Here is a 6,393-nt window from a genome sequence, read left to right as displayed (position 1 = left end):
AAGCTGCTTACCAGAAACTCCCTTCACAGGCAAACGAAAGCACAGGTCAAAGTGTGTATCTGGGAAAAACACTCCAACAACAAGTGAGCAGGGAGGCCTGTGCCATGTTGTGTCAAACGAATTCTCCATCTGAAGTGTTGCCAATTTATGTCCTATCCAGCTCCCTGCTTATGGCCTAGGAAAGGAAAAAGAGAATGGCCCAAGTCATAGGGCCCCTTTTGACTTAAAATTAGCTTAGCTCCAGCTATTGCAGCCATTGGGGGAGCTAATCAGAGACCTCTATGTCTTTCCCTCTTCCTGCAAAGTCTGTCTTTCAAGTAAAAAATGAATAAACCTTTTCTGTTAATGAGCAGGAAGAGCTAAGTATAACAGATGAGTAATTCTTTCAAAAAGTAAAAGGAGGGAACAGTCACAATATACTAAAATACACTACTTCAGAAAGAAGACGCAGCCATTGTATTTGCACCAAAAAGATGACCACGAAAACATATCAAAGCAATGTAAGATCCTGAGCGAGAGACCAACTCTGATACAATGAAATTGGAGATTTTCAACGTCCAAATGCCATCATTGGGCAGATTATCCACACAGAAAATCAATAGACACATTAGAGTACACCCATTGCATGAAGCATAGTCTTTGCAAGAACATTTCACCTAACAGCTGCAGAATACACAGCACACTCAATACATGGAACACTTTCCAAGACAGATCATAAGCTAGCTCACAAATTAAGTTTTAGTAAAAAAAAAATACAAATCGTAAAATGTTTCTTCTTACACGACAAGAAACAATTAGAAATCAACAAGAAAAAAACAGTGGAAAGCTTGTAGATACACAGAAGCAAAAAAACCACAATAATTCATGATCAATAGATCATTGACAAAATTAAGACAGACAGGGCCCGGCGCGGTGGCCTAGTGGCTAAAGTCCTCGCCTTGAACACACCGGGATCACATATGGGCACCGGTTGTAATCCCAGTAGCCCCACTTAACTTCCAGCTCCCTGCTTGTGGCCTGGAAAAACAGTTGAGGATGGCCCAAAGCCTTGGGATCCTGCACCCATGTGGGAGACCTGGAAGAAGTTCCTGGCTCCTGGCTCCAGATCGGCACAGCATTAGGCATTGTGGTCACTTGGGGAGTGAACCAAACAGAAAATCTTCCTCTCTGTCTCTTCTCTCTGCATATCTGACTTTGCAATAAAAATAAATCTTTAAAAAAAATTAAGCAAGACAAAACAACCTTGAAATTACTGCAATGAAAGCACAACATAAAATCTGTGACACACAGAAGGGAGCATTAAACCGGAAGTTTACAACAGTTAAGTGCAAAATTTTTTCAAAAAGTTCTATTTATTTTTAAAGGCAGAATTAGAGAAAGAGAGAAAAAGGGAGGCAAAGACAGATCTCCCACTCACTTGTTTACAACGGGAATGTTGGGTCATGGAAGGCTAATTTCTTACATGATAGAATTAAATTTCTTATATTAGAGTTTACAAACATACAGGTGATCACAGGTATATAGCATACTTTAGACTCTCATGGTTAATACCTTTGCAAGTTATGTAAAATTTATATTCTTTTGAAATTAAATTAAAAATTAAGATTTCTATCAAGTTCTGACAAGTTGTAGGAAAAAAATTTTTTTTAATCAAAGCAGACCTATTCACTCCTGAAGGAAGTTTTACACAATAAAAGTCATAACCAAAAATGAAAACTTGTGATACATAACTTGTTTTACAGCCTTAGCATACATTTGGCTTTCCAAGCTAATTTACTGTTTTTCTCATGTGAATCACATAACTTTTAACAACAACTTGGAATGCTTATAATCTGAATTGCTAGCATCAGAGATTAGATTTAGAGACATTTTTTCAAAAGGAAAGTTCATTAAGAAAGTTCATATGAAATGCCTTATTTTTGTGTTGACTAATGTTAAAATTGTGCTTGGCCCAATAGCTTAGTGGCCAAATCCTCATCTTGAATGAGCCAAGACACAATATGGGCACTGGTTCGGTCTCAGCTGTTCCACTTCCCATTCAGCTTCCAGCCTGCGGCCGGGAAAAGCTGTAGAATGGTCTAAAACCTTGGGACCCTGCATCCACATGGGAGACCCACAGGAAGCTCCTGGCTTCCAACTGACTTAGCTCTCCTCTGGTTGTTGCAGTTACTAGGAGAGTGAACCAGTGAATGAAGGATCTTTCTGTATTTTCTTCTCTCTGTGTATAGGCCTTTCAACTGTTAAAATCATATATAAAAGACTCACTGATACAATCAAAATCTGCACAGCAATAAAAACTTTTAAGCATGTATTGTGATAGCAGTCCTGCTGGAAGCAGCGGTCATGCCACTGGTATCAACAGGAAGGTACTTAAAAAATTCAGGGAAAGTGGAATTAAAAGGTAAGTTTATTTTGGTAAAAAAAAAATCCCATGCATACTTTTCAAAATGGACATTCTAAGTGAACTTTTTCATGACTTCTTGTGTAAAAAGAATTCACTCAATTTAAATGATGTGATAAAAACCTACTTTTAAAAAGATAAGATATGAACATGTAATTGCCCAGTGATTATTTTGTGAAATTCCATCCATACCTCCTAAAGAAAATTCAAATTCACCTAAACATGGAGATACAATATTAGTTTATGAAAATCCATAAAAAACCCAAAGGAAAAAAAAAAAAAACCCAAAATAATAAAAGGAAACTAAGGGGTGTGGATTCAACTGTTGTGGAATGGTGGGTTAAGCTTGCATTCCATTTCTGAGTGCCGATTTAGGCTCTGGTTCCTTTGGTTCCCATTTACTTCCTGATTCTGTGCTTGGGAAGAGAGCACGTGATAACCCAAGCATTGGCTTCCTGCACCCTCCAAGGAGAACTAGATGGAGATTCTGGCTTTCTGCCTGGGTGAATCCCAGGTAATGCTGAGAGGGCATGAATCGCCAAAAGAAAGAGTCTCCTCCTCTCTGGCTTTCTCTCTCTCTCTTCCTTCTGCTCCATCTCCTTCTGCTACCTACCCCACTTTTCAAATAAGCAAAACTTTGAAAAATGGAAAAGAAGAGACAGATGCAATATACTGACTACTTAAATTTCCATATTATATTTGTGGAAAGTATTTTGATACTACACATAAAAAGATTTAAAGGTCACAATTTTGAGCAAGTAATCTTATGTAAAATTAATCTTAGGTGTTAAAATTAATGTTACAGATGCATTTCTATAAAAATGTAACATATAATAAACCAACTTAAAATACATTGTTTCAGCTTAGGAAAGTGAAGCACAGCTGAATATATACTGCCATATTTTCATAGAAAGGCCAAATATATATATATATATACACACACACACAATTCCATAACTACAAAAAAAATGAACAAAAATCAGTTGTCCAAGAAGAAAGCTAGAAAAATGATCTCACTTTCTGAAATTAATGCTAGTTTTGCATGAAGGTAGAATTAATTTCTACATAAAACCACAAACACCAAAGAAGCCAGCAATCCTGTCCTAACACCATGATCACTGCACATCCATCCAAGAAGGCCTATTCCTGCAACCTGCTCAAGCAACTGACAGGGTTTAAATTTGCTTTAAATGCAGCTCTCACAGTGACACACAGAATAGATGATTTGATGTAGTGAGCAAATAAAAACAAATCCTGGTGACCTGAAAGAAAATTCTGGCTGTTTTTCTAAAGAAATTCCAGCTAAGGAGAAATTATCTGAATTTAGGCAGACAATGAAACTTGAAGTTATCTGAATTTGTCTGATATTAAAAGGATAAGGGGGAAAACTTAGAACTTACAAATACCCTTTGACCACCAAATGAGAAGCTTGGTAGACATCTGTGCAATACTGAGTACAAATAAAGTTATCTTAAAGATGAGAAGGATGCATATTCAAAACATATTTTAAAAAATTTCTAAGAGATGGACTCCAATTAGCTGAGAGATAAAGAACACAATGTAAAAGAAACGAGGACAACAGTAATTTCAGAATAATTTAAGGTGAGCAACAGCAGCAAAGAATTCAGTCCAAAATTCCTCTAATTAAAAATAGTATGAAAATTAAAACTATTCTTGAAATAACAGCAAATAATTAAGAATATTAATACAGCATTGTCTTCAGATTACATTGACAAAAATCTGAAACTATATATTTGCAAAAAATAAGATCAGACCTGTCAGTTATGAAAACAAATGGATCTAGACAGTAAAGTCTTGGCAGCAATCAACCTATTGAAGAAAATACACTTCAAGAAACACAATTTTTAAAGAGGCTTTTTCTACTCCCTGTTCCTCCGTACCTTAAAGATTTCACAGATCATTTTAACCAGTTGTAGATATTGACTAAAATCTTCATTTTCCTATTTACAAAGTCTGTATCTATCAGAAGCAGAAATTGATTTCAGATAGAACCAGTCTTTACTGACGCCTGAGGTACGCTTTCCAGATGAGCAGATGAGCATCTAGTTTTGTCTGTGCTTTACAAGCTGGCTGGCTAACTTGTCAGTCCCATCTCTCACCCACACTGCACTGGTTCAAGTAGATTTTGCTGTTTTTTTTTGTTTTTTTTTTTCTGAGCCCTTGCATCAGCCATGGTAATAACATTCTTAACCACTGGTTTGACAAAAGGTATAAAACAGTCTTACAAAACTATATTCACACCAATATTAATACACAGAGATTTTTTTCTCTTATGTTTTGGCTATTTACAAAAATCTTAGCTCCTATAAATGAATGAGAATATGGAATACTTGTCTTTCTGGATCTGGTTTATTTCTCTCAGGGTGGATTCTTCCAGTTGAGTCCATTTTCCTGCAAATGGTATAATTTCACTATTTTTCATGGTGTAATAATATTCCATTGTGATATAAACGCCATTTTCTTTACCTATTCATCTGATGATGGGCACCTTGGATGATATCAAATTTTAGCTATTGTGAAGTTATTTGATAAACAGTGAAACTAAATGTGCTTTAGCTGTTATCTCTTTAACAGAATGAACTCATGACTTTTGAATATAATACACTTATATAACAGAAAGTTAAACTTTTAACTGTTAATATAAGAAAGACTACAGCACTCTGATAAAATGGGGGAAATGGTGGGAGAGGAAAATGATGAGGGTGGAATCTTAAGTCTACATAACTGAGTCATGGAGAAAAATATTTATTCCTTGGCATTTCTCCTAGCAATATCTGAATCTAATACATCAAAAAGCTCAGGGTGGGACAGTCTCTGAGCATCCATAAGTCCAGCATCCACCCTCGCTACAGCATCCCTAATGGGCTACAGGTAAAGCGTTGGGTATTCCCCTTCTAATCCAGCTCTCTGCTTATAGCCAGGTCTGTAGGCCCATCACCTATGGGGAGACCCAGAAGAAGCTCCAGGCTCCTGGCTTCTAATCAACCCAAAAATCAGAAAAAAAAAAGTTGAGGGATAAAGTCAACTCAGTATTAATGAAGGAATAGTTCCAAGAAATCCTTAATCCTCAGTATTATCAAGTTCTTTATATAAAAAGGTTTAGTATTTGCATTACAAACTATGAATTTCCTGTACTTTAAATCATCCTTATACTTTAATACCTAACACAATGTAACATGCATGCATTCAATATAGACATAAATACTTCTAATAACTTTTTATACAGTCTTGTTTGAATCCACAGAAGTAGTGTTGTGAATCTGAAAGCCAAAATCTTACTCTTAGTAATGAAAAACATTTATTAAACTGATAATATTCTAGAAAAATATGCATAACGAAAACTGATAGAAGAAATAAAAGAAATAAATGTTAAAGAATCATAATCGAGGCCCAGCTATCCTGCTCCCAGGAATATACTCAACAGAAATGAAGTCTGCATGAGATGGGGTTCTGTAGTCCTGTATTTGCAGCAGCACAATTTAAAATATCAAAGACATGGAAACAAACCAGATGTGCTTCCAAAGAAGAGTGGTTAAAGAAAATGTGGTGCATCTACTTCATGAGATATTATTCAGCTATTAAGAAGAATGAAATTATGCCATTTACAACTATGTGGTCCCAACTAGAGACCATTATGCTCAGTGAAATGAGTCAAACCACAAAAGAACAAATACCATATGTTCTCTCTAATATAAGGAAACCATGTGCTTTGATGTTTTTTACTTCAGTTTCATTTATTCCAAATATTTTCTTTTCTCTTGTTGAATTCATCGCTAGCTCATGCATTACACAGTGGCATCATTTCTCCCAAGAGACTTCCATGTTTCCTTTTTGTCACCTGTGTGTCGGTTACTCAGTAGCATGTTTTTTTGCATGGTGCTGTAATTTTGCTCTTGTTGTTGTGGCTGTTGTTCTAATTCATAACAGTTGTTTATCTTATTTCATGGCTTCCCATTTATGGAAATGTGCAG

The sequence above is a fragment of the Ochotona princeps genome, chromosome 15 (genome assembly GCF_030435755.1).
Source record: "Ochotona princeps isolate mOchPri1 chromosome 15, mOchPri1.hap1, whole genome shotgun sequence".
Classification (NCBI taxonomy): Eukaryota; Metazoa; Chordata; class Mammalia; order Lagomorpha; family Ochotonidae; genus Ochotona; species Ochotona princeps.
This window is presented reverse-complemented; position numbering follows the sequence as displayed.